A 16,700-nucleotide genomic window follows, 5' to 3' on the forward strand; every position below is an offset into this window, starting at 1 on the left:
ATGCTTGATTTTTAAAGGCAACACGCAGCAACAATTCATTCAGCAGGTTTTTGCGATGAGGGGGACAATGTTTCCACTTTTTTTAAGAGTGCAGTCTTGGCTTCTGTTTGTGGGGGGAGGATAGAATATGCTAGCAGACGTGGAGACGGGGAGAGAAAGGAGGAGGAAAAAGAGAAGGGGAACGAGGGAGGTCAGCGCCCCCAGTCTCAGATAAAGGCCCTCTCCCTCCCTTCTGCCTCGGCTTTCGAAGCCCCTGCCAGGATCGAGAGGCGTCTCACGTTACAGCTGTCTCTCAGTGTCATCGTTCAGAATGAGAGAGCACAAGCGAAAGGGAGCGCGAGAGAGACAGACAGAGTGTGAGAGAGACAGACGGACAGAGAGAGAGAGGGGGAAAGCGGGACAATGCCAAAGACAGAGCAGGGCCAGGCTTTCATAGCTGGACAAGAGAAAAACAACAACAGCAGCAGGTTCAACTGGCAGGTTTGGCTGCCTGGTGGCTTTTCTTAATATGTAAAGTTAATGCAACATAAATTTTCACGACAATGTGGAAGCGTTTTGAAATCACTGAAATGTGCTTTGACCTTTTCGAGACAAATTATTTCGAAATGTGGTGTGAACAGGGCTCAGCAGATCATTTCCTCCACACCACCTGCGACTAACTGAACACTTCCTTAGAAGAAAAGAGGGGAATAAATGTTTAAATACCTTGTTTTGAGTCCAGTGAGAGCAGAGAAACACACTATACCCAGAGCAAGAGATGGTAATGGCTGTGAGAATGCGTGCTATAGGATTTCTGTGGATTAGACATCGTTGAGTCGCCTCTTTGCACATGAGTATCCATTTTTAACCTTAAAAAGCTAAAAACAGCAGCTTGTCCCACGTCCAACAATGACTAATCCAATGACTGCTAGCATTTCAGCATGCGCTGCTAACAAGGTGAGGCCATGTAGGTCAGTACTGAGTTAAGTTAAATTTAGAGTGAATGCTTATTTCTTTCGGTAACTTTTTCTGGAGAGAAACAAAAGATGGAAAGGTTGCTGTATATGCAGATTTTCACTCCAAACTGTAGCGCTTACACAGCCGACACAGCGAGAGCTGATTGTACCAGTGCGGTTTACATAAAACATGGCCCTGAACAAATACACATATAGCAATTGCACAGCTCAAAACTGCTTTCCTATTTGTTTTTCCTCTATCCTTGTCATTTCTCATGGCGTTCCGTAGGAGTTAAATATTTAAAATTCTGGCTTTGCTGGGAGCAGGCTTTGCCAGCACAGCTAAAATAAAAAGCCTTTGTGGCAGCAGTGACCAGATTTTAAATGCTGAAGAAGATCAATAAATGGGGGCTGTCGAGGCGCAATCTCATGCATTTGTGTGTGTGTGTGTGTGTGTGTGTCTGTGTGTGTGTGTGTGTGTGTGTCTGTGTGTGTGTCCTGTCCCTATGCGTAAATGCCTGTGTTCTGACAGCAAGTGTGTGTGCTTGTGTGTGTGTCTACGTGCGTCTTAACACCCACCAAGGCTCACAGCTCCCTTGCCTGCTACAAGCTATTCTATAGTATCATCAAGAACCCCACTGACCCAGGAGGCACACCAATAGAGAAACTAATATCATTCCCATTCCCACATCCGAAACCTTCTTCCTATTTCTTTTCCATTTCCAGTATCCTTTTCCCATCTGAGCGCAGCCAGCATGGTTGATTTTACAGAGAAAAGTGTAAATACAGGCCCCCTGCTACAGATTGAGAATGTCGAGGTGTGGAAAACATCAAACTAAATAGCAGGTTTTCCAGACCTCGTCGACATTTCCATAATCAAGTTCCTGCTGAAACAAAATGATGGGCACCTCGACGAGACGGACAGGGAGGGGAGAAAAACAACACAAAACATACTGTTTGTTTCTCTCAGGAAAACAACATCATTTTTATGCTGTTCCGATCTGAGCCTGGCTTCGCTAATGTTAAGAGACCCTGAATGTTTCTGTTTCATGAAGCCAAATAACACTTACATGATTTCTTTTTAAGAGAAGAAAAGCATTCATAATGTTGCCATATTTTTTTGTTTCTTCTCACTAAAGACCACATTAAATGGATGCTTTCAGCTCCCATAAAGTGATAACCTTCTTTGCTGTGTCTTTACCACATGAATATGTGATGGAGACAAACAGTGAATTATGAGGACTTGTATGCATGCTGTTCTGTGGCTCCGCAAAACAAGAAAGTGCATCTGTATTTTCGCCTCCTTGCTAATGTAGAAAACAAAAACAGCCCTGAAGTGGAAAAATCATCAGGACCTTTTGAGACTTCATTAAAAGAAACTAGCCTGGACTTTCCAAACAAGGCATCTCTTTGGAGGGGAAAATCAACCTTTTCACCTTGCTGGTGGAAAAACAGGCATCCCAACGAGACAGAGCAAGCACAAACAACCTTGACTTTCATCAAGGAAATTCTCACATTGAATGATAAATAGAGGCCCAGGGGACGAACAGCAAAGAAGCAGCTTATCGCCTTTCCCTCCCAAATTTGGCCGCTCTGTCTTCTGTCTCCTGAAAGTCAACGCGGGGTGACCCACTTGCACTTTACACTGCTTATTGTTTGATAATTAATCCACCGTATGTAATCCACACAGAAATGTAGAGAAAACCAAAACGGGTGTTGATTTGTTTAGTCTTAATTAACAGTTGGGATTGTTCATTTGTTTCAACAACAGGAGGCACATGTGCCCTATCTCATTAGCTTGGCTTTCAAAACACAGATGCATTTCTCATTATACAGACGCGGGCAGCGATATCTGCTCAAATAAAAGCCAGAATATTTGAAAAGGCTCGCGTTAAAAGTGGCCGTCACTGAGCGTGCACTTTAGACAATTACTTGTGTACCCTGATGATTATCGGGACATCCAGTGAACATGCAGTGTTACCAAAATAGCAAGGTAACATAAGGTTAGGTAGATCATCTGAACGCTAACCAACTTTCCAGCTGAGAGGACATTAACCTGCGAGGCCATGTAAACACATATCAATACGTGAGCTGCCTGCATGGGCCTGTAGCACACAGCCACAAAACAGTAGGCCAAGACAGACACAGCAGCAGCAGCAGCAGCAGCAGCACCAATCTGATCTGTAACAATAAGAGGCATTATCAATCTAATGCCTAGAAGCTTTTAGGGCTTTCGCTAAAATGCAGCTTCTTCTCAGAGGACCATTAGCCCTTATAGGATTAATGTCTACTTCAAAAACATCTGTTTAAAAGTCCTCAGTTTCTTGGAACATTATTTCATTTGTCGTTTTTGTTTTCTGTGTGTGTGTCTGCACGCACATTTACATGTAAATGGCTGACGGATGGTCGGGATGAGGAAACATGATCAGGAGTCTGTCTAACATAAGTTCTTGAATCATTTGGTTAACACAGAGCAGACCTCTCATTCCTCCCAAAATTTCACAGCTCTGTGTCAGCACTAACATGCAGAGATTTGACAGGGCTCCCAGATGGCCATTGTTATCAATAGATTGTTTCTGAATCAGCTCATATGTATTTCAAGTATGTGTGCACATATGAGGAATTTGATTCTGTTTTTTCTTGTTGCTCTCAATGTACATAAACAGACAAACAGCAAGGACAACAAAGCTTGTAGGTCTGTTTAATCTCTGTCTAAATATAAAGTCCTGATAACAATGGCATGGAAGTGTTAAACACAGACTTTCTATTACACTTTATATAGACCATTAGAAAGCATCCTAGTTAGATAGGTTTGCACTAGCACTGTAATGCAAAAGTGATGAAGTTCTCTAACTGTCAATTTTTTTTCACTGTCATGCCTGAAGTATACATTGTTTACATTATGATATATCTTGTTTCATAGAAAACACAGTAGCCAATGTGGATATTAATCACACATGTCCTCAAGATACTATATATCAATAAATATCAATTCTTTGGACAACAATACAATATTTGCTGATATTACAAAGTATGCCACAATACGATTTTGATATGATTAAGTTCAATCGATATGAGACAATACCATTTTTCTTTGCTGCTAACCATTATCTGCCTGGCACTAGGCTGCTAGCATTGTTTGAATGTTTAAGACGGATGTGTGCTTGGACAGCAAAGGTGACAAAGACATGCCGTGGAAATTTCAAAATAAAGTCCTATCTTAAAGTTGACGATACACATAGATGTATTTTTTACTGTGCATTGGTAACATTAGATTGTTGATCATTTACTTGATATATTGATCCAGATCAGTATTGTTGGTAGCCAAGGGTAGAGTCAGTGATATATTTAATCAGCAACAAACTCACTTTTTGAGATGTGCAATTGAAATATTTTCAACATTTAGGTTTTTTTCCACTTGCCCAGTCAGGCCAGTTGATCAGAAATCTAATAGCCCAAAGTCATTTTAATTGCCACTAAATGCTTTTATATATTTGTGGTTATTGTATAACAAAAAAGACTAATCTGTGCAACTCTCAACAGAGGTGACAGCCAGATGGCTCACTTTTTAGCTTCTACCATCTTCAGCTCCGCAAAAAAAAAAGATGTTTTTAATTATTTTTCACCTCTGCGTAATCAGACAAGTGAGTTACTAGATTTACTAGCTCCATGTCGCATTTTACTCACCTCAGGCAGCTGAGCAAACCTTATTGTTGAGCCTTATATCTACTAAAATGTTTAGTAACTGGTCATTTCTATGATCATTTTTGCCACAACTGACACCTTGTATTAAATATTTGTATTTACCTGTACTATAAGTGTGACTTGAATGACTGCATTTTTCTGAAATCAGTCAAGGAGATGAGCACATTTTTTGGTGACTCTTGTTTTCTTTAATGCGGCAGGTGAACCCTTTAGTCACACTGATGCCACAAGTAAAAACAAGTATTAGATAATATCAAAATGTGAAACTGAGCTCCACTTAAGCATCACAAAAGTTGATGATTGTCAGAACAGGTTGTCACATTTCACAGAGATGGTGTGTTGTGGCAGAAATAAATTCAAGTGAACACTTACGCACTTGGCAGATGAATTGTTCACATGCCAGATATGTTCATTTTAACATCACTCCCAGTACGAAGTGATACTGTAACATATTTTTAAGCAAGTACTGCCTCATACCAGTGACTTAATCGATATATCATGCACACCTAATAAATCCCTCTTCACTCCATTTTCAAAAGAACACAAACTATGGGTTTCCTTCACAGAAAAAAGATAGCCCAATATTCAATAGTAAAGGATTATAGAGAATACAGCCATGTGTGCACATGGGATTGCCTTCTCAAAAGCTGTCCAAGTTCTGTCAGATTCAGCACCCCCAGACACAGAGCTCGTGAACCTAATTTCACCTAATCAGCTTAGTCAATAGCAACCGTTTGCTGTGACTTTGGTAGACATGCAAATAGGGCTTAACTATGTCTATCCTTAATTCCTGAATGTTCAAGTCAAGCGGAAGTCCTCCTTTATCTCTTCAAAAACAACAGTTCCAATTTGAGAGAGAGGAAGAGAGAGAGAGAGAGAGAATAAAACTCCAGCCGAGTTTTTTTTTCTTGGCCTGGCAAGGAGAGACATCTCTGATTTGAGTGTGCTTGAGGTAGCACAGTGTGCTTTCATTTCAAACCAACATGGCAAACAAACTCTGACAGATTTGTTCCCCTTTTTTCACTTTTGCTCTTGCTCACTCTCTCTCTCTCAAATTATGGGAAAACACGCTGCACAAATATATGAGCACTTCTTGTTGGTTTGTATGTTCAGCTGCATCACTTGCACACACACACACACGCACACACACGAAGGCATTTTCAAAACAAATCCGCACAAAATGACGCCAACAACAGATAGTTCTAATAGTGCTAGAAAACTGCGAGACACTGTTCCGTTTCAATTCACTGATACCACTAATGGCTTCTTAGCAGCTCCATGAAATCAAGCAGCTGTCATGTCGATGCATCAGCAGTGAGAGGAGGGAGAGCCATCCCCATAAGGACAGAGGCACCGCGCCTTCATGTTTGGCTAAACATCTGCTCCTCTGCACTCCAGCTTTGCAGCAATAAACGGGCAAACAAAAGAGGTGGGAGGTGAAATGATCAGATTTTCCATTTCAAAGCATTTTGTTCGGTTTGTTTTCTTTCCCCCTCCTCTTTCTTGAACTGCTCACAGGACATGGGGTGGAAGAAAGTGGGATTCAAGTTTTTACTGTGAAGGACAGGGCAAACGCATGGGCTGAAATAACACCTTTAGTTAGATGGATGACAGAAATTAAATAAGGTCACCATTTTCCAAGAGTCTCCTGCCTAAAGTGTTGCAAAACCAGCAGTCAGGGGATATTCAAACTCAGTGCGTGTGTCTGTATGTGTGTGCGTCTGTGTGTCTGGGGGTGTGTGGGTGCACGTGTGAGTGTGCACATCTCAGACTTGTCAATCAGGCAAATCTATTATCATACATCAAACTTTGTGCAAACAGCTGTAAACGTCCCTTTAAAGAGCAATAAATACCCCTTTAATCACATAATTATTTCAAACAACTGAATCAAAGGATGTCTTGTTGTTTGGCAATGACATCCTGTTAAATTTCACTGTTCTCCCCTTAATAGGATTCTTGTTAATTAACATCCCTCCTTCCTTCTTTTCTTTCTTCCCTCCCTCCTTCCTCCATTCATTCATTCATTCGTGTTCAGTTGCGAAGATAAACATAAACTTTCAAATACCATTTAACATCATATTATCTTAAAGGTATCAGAAATACTTTCGTTTAATGGATGCTGTAACAAAATACAAGCACCTGTCTCTCTTTACAAGAAAAAATCTGGATCCTTACATATAACATTACGTCACTTTATTTGCTTTTTAAAGCAAACGTCTCGACCACAAACACAAACCGTCTCCTCTTTCACATAAAACTGCCTTCAAATCATCGCTGACAATCTATCAACAACCTTCATTTTCTCTCTCAAAACCACAACCGGGACGCGATCTTCCGTCTCATTTTTTTCTACCAAGTCTAAAACTTTGGTAAAACTTGCGACTTTAAAAAAAAACGTGGATCCATTTCCTTTTAAAGTGTGTTTGTGTGAGAGAGATAGTTAAGGGAGGGGGGGGGGGGGGAGAAAAGGTAGGGGTGCTTGGGGGACGAATTTAAAATAACCAAGATGGCGAGAGGCTTGTTGTTTTGGAAGGGGCAGAAAAAATGGAGGATATTGTAATATACACAAAGGGATAAATTTCAACAACTCGGCCAAGCGGCTGCTAGCTTGCTTGCATGCTTCTCGGTTTGAGGAAGCGACCGCGATAGCAGCTCCCCGGCAGACTGGCCGGGCAGCCACACGACAAGCAAACACGAAAAGCTCAAAAACTCCGACCAGCTGTGGAAAAAGAAATGAATATAACACGTCCAAGTTAATCCGAAGCGAGGGGGATATTTATGTATTTGTCGCTAATTGTTTTATTTTCGCGTCGAGGGACTGTTAAACTGGATGAATTTTAACGGACAGCCAGCGAGGACCAACGGCAGTCCTCGTAGTTATCACCCCCCCTCTCTTCTTCTCTTTAACGGTTATCCAGCACGAAATACGCCACCAAAACCCGACAATCACACGGTTGATAAAAAGCCAAACACCATTAAACCTTAAAAAAGTTTCATTTCTCATCGATTAAACAAGTTATCAAATAGACGGAGTGAACGAGAGAAAAAGGAGAGAGGGACACAAAGACGATTCCCACTATCAGGTCACCACTCAGGAGGAGAGAGAGGAAAAACACTTCGTTTTTAAACGCTAAAGAAGAAAAAACTTTACACATTTCGCTAAATGTACCGCAACCGAAAACAAAACTGGACGAATTACAACGAAACTATCTATTTAACCAGTTTACACACACACACATATACACACAAAAAGCAAAGAAAGTAGAAACGAAGCCAGCTCTACGCAGCTCATCGCTTGTTCTGTGATGAGGGGGAAAACAGCGTCAGTGAAATAAAACACTTACCTTTTTTTAGTTTCGACACTTTACTTATTTCCAACGTGGGTTTTTAGTTCAACTAACACTTGGTCGGTCTTCTTCTCGCCTCTTTTTTCCTTGGTCGGTTTTGGTTATGAAAGAGAGGTCGGGGACGAATGATAAAGAAGGGAATTGGGCAGTAATTGAGTCTCGGTGTGTGAGTGTGTGTGTTAGTTACTAACAGCAGATTGAAGGAGACTCTTCTCAAGGTTTATTCAGCTCCACTTCAAGGAACCGACCTGACGTCAGCTCACTACTGCCACACAAAGAAAACTTATTATTTGTGCAGCGGCCGTAGTAAAGCGGAGGTTATACAGTTATTGACCGTTATTACTTTAAATGCGACATTGTCATTAAAGCCTCAAGCAGCAGTTGGCAGCGCTAACTTTATTTATGATCTTTAACAACACGGACCTATATGGCGATCGTCGGCCACTGGTGTAAACAAATAACAGGCTGCGTTTAAAAAAATAAATAGAACATTAATTCATGTTTTCGGCGTTAAAGGCACAACTTTCGTTTTAGTTTGATCAGTTTGATTTATTATTACGTTGTTAATTATGGTTTAAATTTACGCCTTAAAACGTGATTTTTCAGAGAGTGGACTATATATGAAAGATGTTGCAGATTACAGAGGAAAGAAAAGTTTTACAATCCTAGCTTTATATTGTTTTGTAAGATGCTAAAAGATTAGAGTTTTGTGCATTATTAGTGATAATATTTGGCATTTTTGCTTGTCAAATGACTTAAAATAGACATGAGTTCTGCAGTCATCTTATTTACCTGCATGAATTTTGCAAATCATTTATTTTAAAATATGTATGATATGCTGTATCAACAGAGTTATGTGCATTATTAGTACAACCTGTAACCATATCACATTGGGCATGCTTACTGGTTAAATTACTTAAAGCAGACATAAAATGGTATCATATGAAAGACATTTGGACCACAATTAGAAGAACAGCAAATGTTTTGTTGGTTGCAGATGCAAGAAAAGTTTTACATTCCTGGATTTATATTGTTTTGAAAGGTGCAATGTGGATAGAGTCATGTGCATTATTAGTACAACTTGGATAATACTGAGCATTTTTGCTTGTTAAATGACTTGAAATGACTTGAAATCGTATGAGCTCTGAAATCATCTTTATTATCTTTATGGATTTTGCAAATCATTTATTTTAAAAGATATATGATGTGAAAAGAGTTATGTGCATTATAAGTATAACCCATGGCCATATTTATGGGCATGAGTTATACTCATTTTTACTGGTTAAATTACTTAAAGTAGAGATAAAATGGTATCATATGAAAGGCCAATTGGATCATAATTGAAAAACACCAATTGTTTTTCAGGTTGCAGAGGAAAGAAAAGTTGTGTAATCCGCTTCATATTTCAGACAAAGATGCTCGAGCGTATCATCTTTATGGATTTAATTTTAAAGGTGCTGTATGAATAGAGTTATGTTCATTATATCAGCTTGAGACCGATAATATTTGGCATTTTTGCTTGTTAAATGACTTCAAGTAGACATAAATAGCATCATATGGAGGGCATTAGGGTCATAATTAAAAAATACATAATCAATTTACATCAAGCTTTAAAGGGTGGGTTTGAGTGGGTTAAGATTTTCATAAAGAGGATGTAGAGGAACTAAAAGTTGCACAGTCCTCTTCATATTTCAGACAAAGCATTATTAGTAACTTGAATAATATTTGGTGATTTTGTTTGTCAAATGACTTAAAGAAAATATAAAATGGTATCATGTTAAAGGCATTTGGATCATAATTAAAAATTCATCATTACAACATTTTGCAGGTCGCAGAAGAAAGAAAAGTTGTGCTATCCTCTTTATACTTGAGACAAACTTTTAGTTATTTTTCTTTGTAGATTTATTACGAAAGATGGCATATAAATAGAGTTATGTACATAACTATAACCCAGAACCATGGATATTTGGCATTTTTGCTTGTTGAATGATTTAAAATAGGGCGTAGAAATTTGAATTATAATTAAAAATGACGCAGAAGGTATAAATTATCAAACTAACTTTCTAAATTCACCCTGATTGATTAAGCATCTTCAAAATAGTGATTAATCGACCAATCAGTTCAGCTGAAATTGGCATTATATTAGAGAAAGCGCAGGTGATGTGTATGATGGAATCATCGGTGATCAAATTGATTTAAAAGGTTGACTGCTACTGTATTATTATCCATACATTTGTAGTTTTGCTGCAAACTATATTGATAGAGTTAATGAAGTAATGTTTAATGTATGTTTTTAAATGTGGATCATAAGCTACAATGGGCATGGTAATTATATATTTAGTGAGTTACAGGACACTTTATCTATCTATCTATAGTCATTTCTCAATACTGACTTTCTAATATTCCTCATGTGTCTTGCTGTTAACTGACCAAACGATGATCCATCAGAAGATGATGATACATGATCAAACAAATACAAATGAGTTTCACAGAAGCTTTAAATTAGAAGGCAAACAAAAACAGAAATGGGACAGATCTTCCCCGGGATGGGATCAATACATTGCCTGGCAAAGACAGCCATCTGTGCCTAATTGTATGCTTTACCTCCTCTTCTGAACACACAATAAGCAACAGGCTGAACGCAGGCCCTCTGACCCAGACTGGGTTTCCAGACGGGGGAAGATTATTTCATTCAACTGGAAAACAACAAGGGGGTGGGGTGGTGGGGGGTTTTTTTTTTTTTTTTTTTGCAGATGGAGTGGGCAACTGTTCTTATTTGCCCCACCCTGATGAGACAAGGATGGGTCACAGAGCCGGAGCCAACTGGTGTGTGTCTCCCTTCATGTCACATCACCCCTGGTTGTATCCATTTTAACAGGTATTATACTGGATTAACAAACTGTTCACTGTTAGTTTATAGACACCTCATAAATCATACGCAAACAATGAACTCATTGTTAGCGGCGTGATGGAGTGTTGGTTTACAGGCACATTCATATTAATGCTTCATAAACATTATAAATGACCATAAATGTATCCTGTTTTTTTTTTCTTCCCACTCTCTCTCTTCTCTCTCTGCTGTTATGTCACAACCTCCAAAAGTGTCACCCTGACGTTATTGCAAGAATTGCAAAGATGTTACTCAGAAATCATTTTTTATGTATAAAAAGAAAGAAAAACGGGAAAAGGTGGTGGTGGCGGAGGTGGTGGTGGGGGTCTGATAAAACATTCATGATCACCCGAGTTTGGAGGATGGACACAGAACCCCTTATTCAGCTCGTGGCGTGCAGTTAAAGCTATTTTATAAGCTTGCTCTCCATGTTCTTTGGTCATTGATTTTTTTTCTCTGCCCCTTTCCATTACCTGTTGAGATGGGGGGGTTTTGCTCCTCTTCAAACACACAAACACACACACACACACACACAATCCTCTCTATCTGTCTCTCTAGCCACTGGCACCCTGGTGTATTTCTCCATCTCCTCCGCCTCTTGTAGCAGGAATGACAGGCCATGAGGAATGACAGTGGCTCTGTTTGTCATACAGTAGCAGCAAGAAGCAAGGATTTTTAATTGCATTGGAGAATCTTCATTAAAGAGAGCACATGGGGGCGGGAATGGGGGAGAGGGCTGCATGGGGCGGCGTCGGGGGGCACTCTGAGCATCGTCATTAGGAGAAGGCACTAGTAGCATAGAAGGGTGGGCCCTCTTTGCATGCACACTGAGAATGCCTGCCGTACCTCGGTCATTTGTAACATAATAAGTGCCAGCACAATGACTGCAATGCGAGAAAGCACACCACAGGGAAGAGAAGGGGGAAGGGAGACAGCATGTCTGTCTAAAAGAGGGACTTTTTTTTGTCTTGATTAGAAAGTATAATGAGCCACTAAAGAAACAGGGAAAAAAAAAAGATCTCTCCTGAGACTGATGGAAAACAAATTAATGTGGTGATTTGGATTTAATTATTATTTTTCTATTAGTCCACCATGCAAAGACAGGGACAGCCGTCAGAAGCGAGGAGCTGTGCTTGCATTTATTGATTTTTGCCCAGACACATTCAGGGAATACAGATTCATCTGCTCTCCTCCCCACACAATCCGCTATGTGGGATTCCATTAACACAAGAAGCTTCCAGCAACTCTGAGATGTTTAATTTGAACACCATAAATGGAGCTTAAAATAGTGTTCACACGCAAGAAAAGTGGCCTAAGGATGTCTTTTTATGCAATTGAATTACGGCTCACTTATTGTTGTGTCCTACATAATAACTATTAAATAAACACCCAATAAATTAAATTAAGACAATGTTCTGCTGTATAGAATAAGTCAAGCGCCATTGTCCCTGCAACATCTTACACTGCCATAATAGTTTAATTTAATCTTTTGTTTTGGATTAATGTAAGAACCCCGCAACCGGACTATAATTATTCTCCCCATCCATGTAGTATCTTCTCTTTGTAGCATCCTTTTACTACATCAGTAGTCTTGGACACAATGCCTTGTGAGATGTAATGATTTGCAAAGTCAATGATTTGAACTGCCTGTGTGATTAAAGCACAAGGGACCAATTTGCAGCTGCTATATGTAGAATATTGGTGTGCCTCAAGTAGCACTCATATTCTCTCGCTGACGTGAAATTCAGCAATTATGCCAGATGAACGGCGTTATTGATTGGTTTCCTACCATCTCCCTCACTGAAAAAGGTTTGCAATAAATGCAATGGCTTCGAATCACAGATATTCTGAACTCCCATCTATACCTAATGGTGTAGGGAATCAATGTGACAGTGAAATATGCATTAATCATTGACCTTTAACCCCAGAGACATCTACAGGAAGCAGGGATGTCACAAGTGTTGTTTTTAGCCATCCGAACATCCGCCATATGATTCACTTCTGGCTTGTAAATACATGCTTTTCAGTAAATGCATGCAAAATTAACTAGATAAAAAGTGATTTGGAAGATCGACCTCATAATGTTTTCCATGCAAGGTTGACTAATAAACTCCTGCGCAGTTGAAATGAGCGCACTCAGAGAGTGTTTATTGTGGTAAATGCAACTGAGCAGAACCCTCTGTTGCATGATGTAATACACAGAAGGGAGAAATCATCATAATAGCAGAGTAGTAGAGTGACTCATTCGTTGATGAGGTACATTCACACTGTCATTCAATGAGGAGATGCAGTCTGTGTGCACATGTTGTGAGTGTGTGACCGACAGAGAGAGAGACAGAGAGACGAAGAGAGATGGAGAGAGAGAGAGAGAGCATTAGTATGTTCCTTTTCTGGGAATGAGGAGTCATTTGTGCCAGGAAAGTGGAGAAACAAGTCCCGGCCCCACAGTGATGCATCTCTCCATGAAGAATTAGATCACAAGCAAATGTCACACCAACCTGAGCAAAGCCAAATGACCTTGAATCAAATAAAAACACATCTTTACCCACATCAGTGTGTACACACGCCACACAGAATGTCAGCAGATTTTCCATTTGCTAAATCTGCGCCTAAGTGCAGGGGTTTAGCTAAGGTAATCAACCTAGTATTTTCCTCCAAGTCCATGTGAATCTCACCCTGGAGGAACCCTGCTGTTAAACACAGTTAACTACTGTTACTTACTTATAATTTAATCAACTTAAAATAAAGTGGCATGAAATTTCCCTTACTCATAGTGCCAATACTGATGGGGAAAAAAGACAGAAGAAGGAAAACAGGTGCACACACACATAAAAACTGACATTAGTTACATTCAGTGACTGTGATTTCTCTTATACTGCTTTTTGAGACAGATGAAACAGAGGGGACTTTTCAAGGGAAATGACTTTCACGCTTCAGTGCATTACTTTATCATAGTTTACATAAAACTATCTTTGGTTTTTGTCCACAGGAACTAGCATAAATCCTTGACAGTGGAATATACTTTGATAGATAAGCATCTGTTTTACTTTTCTCATCACTGAGGTACTGCTGTTTTCCTCTCTCTACTCTGACCCACAAAACAACGATGATAGTTATTACTGTAGTGCAAGGGCGTAGGTTTTGTTTCAACATTGGAGGTGGGGGGGGGGGCATGAACTCAGCTCGCACGTCAATATGATGCCAGACAGACACTGGATTCTTACTTAGACAGAAGTTAAATTTTTTTAAAAATTTAAATCATGTTGACAATATTTTAAATGTCTAATGACACTAGAATTTTCGATTGTGTGGACATGGACATTATGATATTTTGCAGACTTTAGGTTTTGTTCTCCATACGTTATGACTAAATGTCTTTAATTTTGTGAAAATAAAAGTCGTCTACTGCTTTAATGTTTTTATTGGGGGCGACAAATGCACATGTTCTAAATATTGAAAGAGACGTGCTCCCTGCATCCTTGCCCTGAAATCTACACCTATGCCAAGGGTGTCCAAACTCATCTGAGTGGTGGCAAAATTAGATAATGTGGAAGGGCCAGTTGCTTCTTTATGCATAATACAGGTTATTAAAAGGAAAAAATATCACATGCAAATGAGACAAACACAACTGTTTCATATTTCAATGAAAAAGTATTCCCACTGCTCCTGAAAGCAGCGGCCCTCACTGTCAGCTTTACACTATAGCCATGTCTGCTACCTAGCAGGAAATGTCCGCTGTTTGTTTGCTTGTTTACCATCTGCTTATGCAGTCACATTAGTTCCCCCCATGTCATTCTTACTTGGTGCCAAATGGCAACCTACGAGGCTGAAAACTGAAGCTAATGCGGAAGTTACAAAAAACTGCAGTTCATTGAATGGCCACTAGAGGCTGAGTCAATCCCCATAAATCACCTTGTTAAACGCCAAACTTTACAGCAGAGAAAACACGTTTACAGCCTGGTACAAAACATGGTTTGACCTCTATAGCTCATTTCAAAATCCAAGACAACTTTACAGGTGTGAATTTTTCTTATAACTCACCGTTTACATTTTATTGAGGCCAAAAGTTATGCATATTTAAGGACAGGGCCACTTAAGTGACAGGCTGTCTGCAAGGCGTCACTACAGTCTATAGCCTCATTTCCACTGCACTAAAAACCCCTGCTGACATTTGACTTTTTATTGCAATGACAAGGCATACAATCGGCAATCACACCCAGGTGAACACTGTAATTTCAGCTCCTTCAATGGCGAGATACAATGACGCGCCAATGGCGTTGTCACTAATTACCATCCATCTCCTCCTAAACAGCGCTAAAACACCAACAACACACACACAAAAGCTGACAGAAAGGCAGATTTGTGTGCTGCAGCAGTGTGTGCAGTGGGAATGCAGTATTTAGTGGGTTTACCTGTGTGTGAAAAAGCTGCGTGCACTCACAAGTTATGGTGGGAAAGGGATATAAAAGTCAGATCCACCATGCTCCTCCACAGCTCTGCCCTCTCTAGGCTTCAAAACGGCAGTACACAAACAAATGGTTGACATCATGGCAGCAACGTCCATTATTTTATACAGTCTATGCTTGGTGCTTATCTACAAATTGTTTGATAGTTATCATGCATGATTATTCAATTGTTTGGCAGTCCACATAGTATATTTTGAAAGACAAGCTACGTGCTATTTACAACTGTTAAATTACCTGGAAAATAAGCAACATTATTGTAATTCCACCAAGACCACACATACTTCTATTAAATCACCCACAAGTGATTTGTAATGCAAAGGTAAGCTACCTTTTATGGGATTCCTCCGAAATGCTAATCCATACAGAGGGCTCTCAACTCGTATTGACAGACATCATTGTTGGTTGAATCAGTCATCAGAGATTTAAACAGTGTTTAGTATCTGCAGGCAGAGAGCTTCCTTGTTGTTTTTAAGCAGTTACTTTGACCAGTTTGATTTGGCAGAGAATTCCTAGAAAATCTGGATCAAAGCAATGAAAATGAATACCGTCATTTACACTGCAGCATGCTGGAAGTGGAACTTACAACTAATCTCAAATTAGCCATGCTTTGTGTTACATCACCAGCATTTAGTGTGAACATCAACTTTTTTTAGGACACACCAAACTCATGTCTGAATTTGGCATCTTTAATGGAAGGACATCAGCTCCAATTATGTAGCAATACCAGGCAACTATACAAAGTAAATCATTTGATATGAAAAAAAAATACAATCATTGATATAGCTAACCAATTTGGAAAGGTATTAGTTACTTAAAAACCCCGGATATACAGAATTACAAGAGGGTTATTGAGACTGTGAACAGGCGTTCAAAGATGTTTTTTTTTTTTTCTAAAATTGTGAAATGAATCAGTCATCATTTGTCTGGTGAAGAAATCGACGTGCATTCATGAAGGCAGAAACTTATTTTGAAACTGAATTTAGTGAAATCGAAAAGAGCCAAAGGACATTGCAGTATAAGTGTTTGTGTGTAAGGATTAGTGTTTTGACAACACACAAAAAAGAATAATTCAATTAAATTGTGTATCTGAAAGGTTCAGCTTTGCACAGGGAAAGTAGGAAAACCACAGAAAATTCACTCCCTTTAAATGTCTGTGTTCAACTATATTCTGAACACATGTCAAGATAATGTACTGCTACTATATATAAATTACCATTGCTGTCACATACATCCATACTGTGGCAATTCAGCAAATCTGAAATAATTACCAGTCTGATTTGACACGTGTTTCATGCCTAAATAATTGTAAGTGCTGCCAGAAACATGAGTGGTTTCAACACCCACACATGAACACAAG

At 39.5% G+C, this 16,700-nt stretch overlaps 1 protein-coding gene across 11 annotated transcripts in view; it reads right to left on the reverse strand.

The window, feature by feature from the left end:
- Positions 1-8,192, reverse strand: part of baz2ba (bromodomain adjacent to zinc finger domain, 2Ba) — a 79,996-nt gene extending 71,804 nt beyond the window's left edge. For 9 of the 11 annotated variants that reach the window (XM_042492929.1, XM_042492907.1, XM_042492922.1 and 6 more), the window contains exon 1: positions 7,985-8,191. The gene's annotated coding sequence lies outside the window, so the exon portion shown is untranslated. Of the gene's footprint in view, positions 1-7,984 lie in introns of all 11 variants that reach the window. The other 2 variants (XM_042492893.1, XM_042492864.1) reach the window with 1 other exon arrangement.
- Between the last annotated feature and the right edge of the window lie 8,508 nt (positions 8,193-16,700).

The sequence above is a fragment of the Plectropomus leopardus genome, chromosome 1 (genome assembly GCF_008729295.1).
Source record: "Plectropomus leopardus isolate mb chromosome 1, YSFRI_Pleo_2.0, whole genome shotgun sequence".
Taxonomy (NCBI): Eukaryota; Metazoa; Chordata; class Actinopteri; order Perciformes; family Serranidae; genus Plectropomus; species Plectropomus leopardus.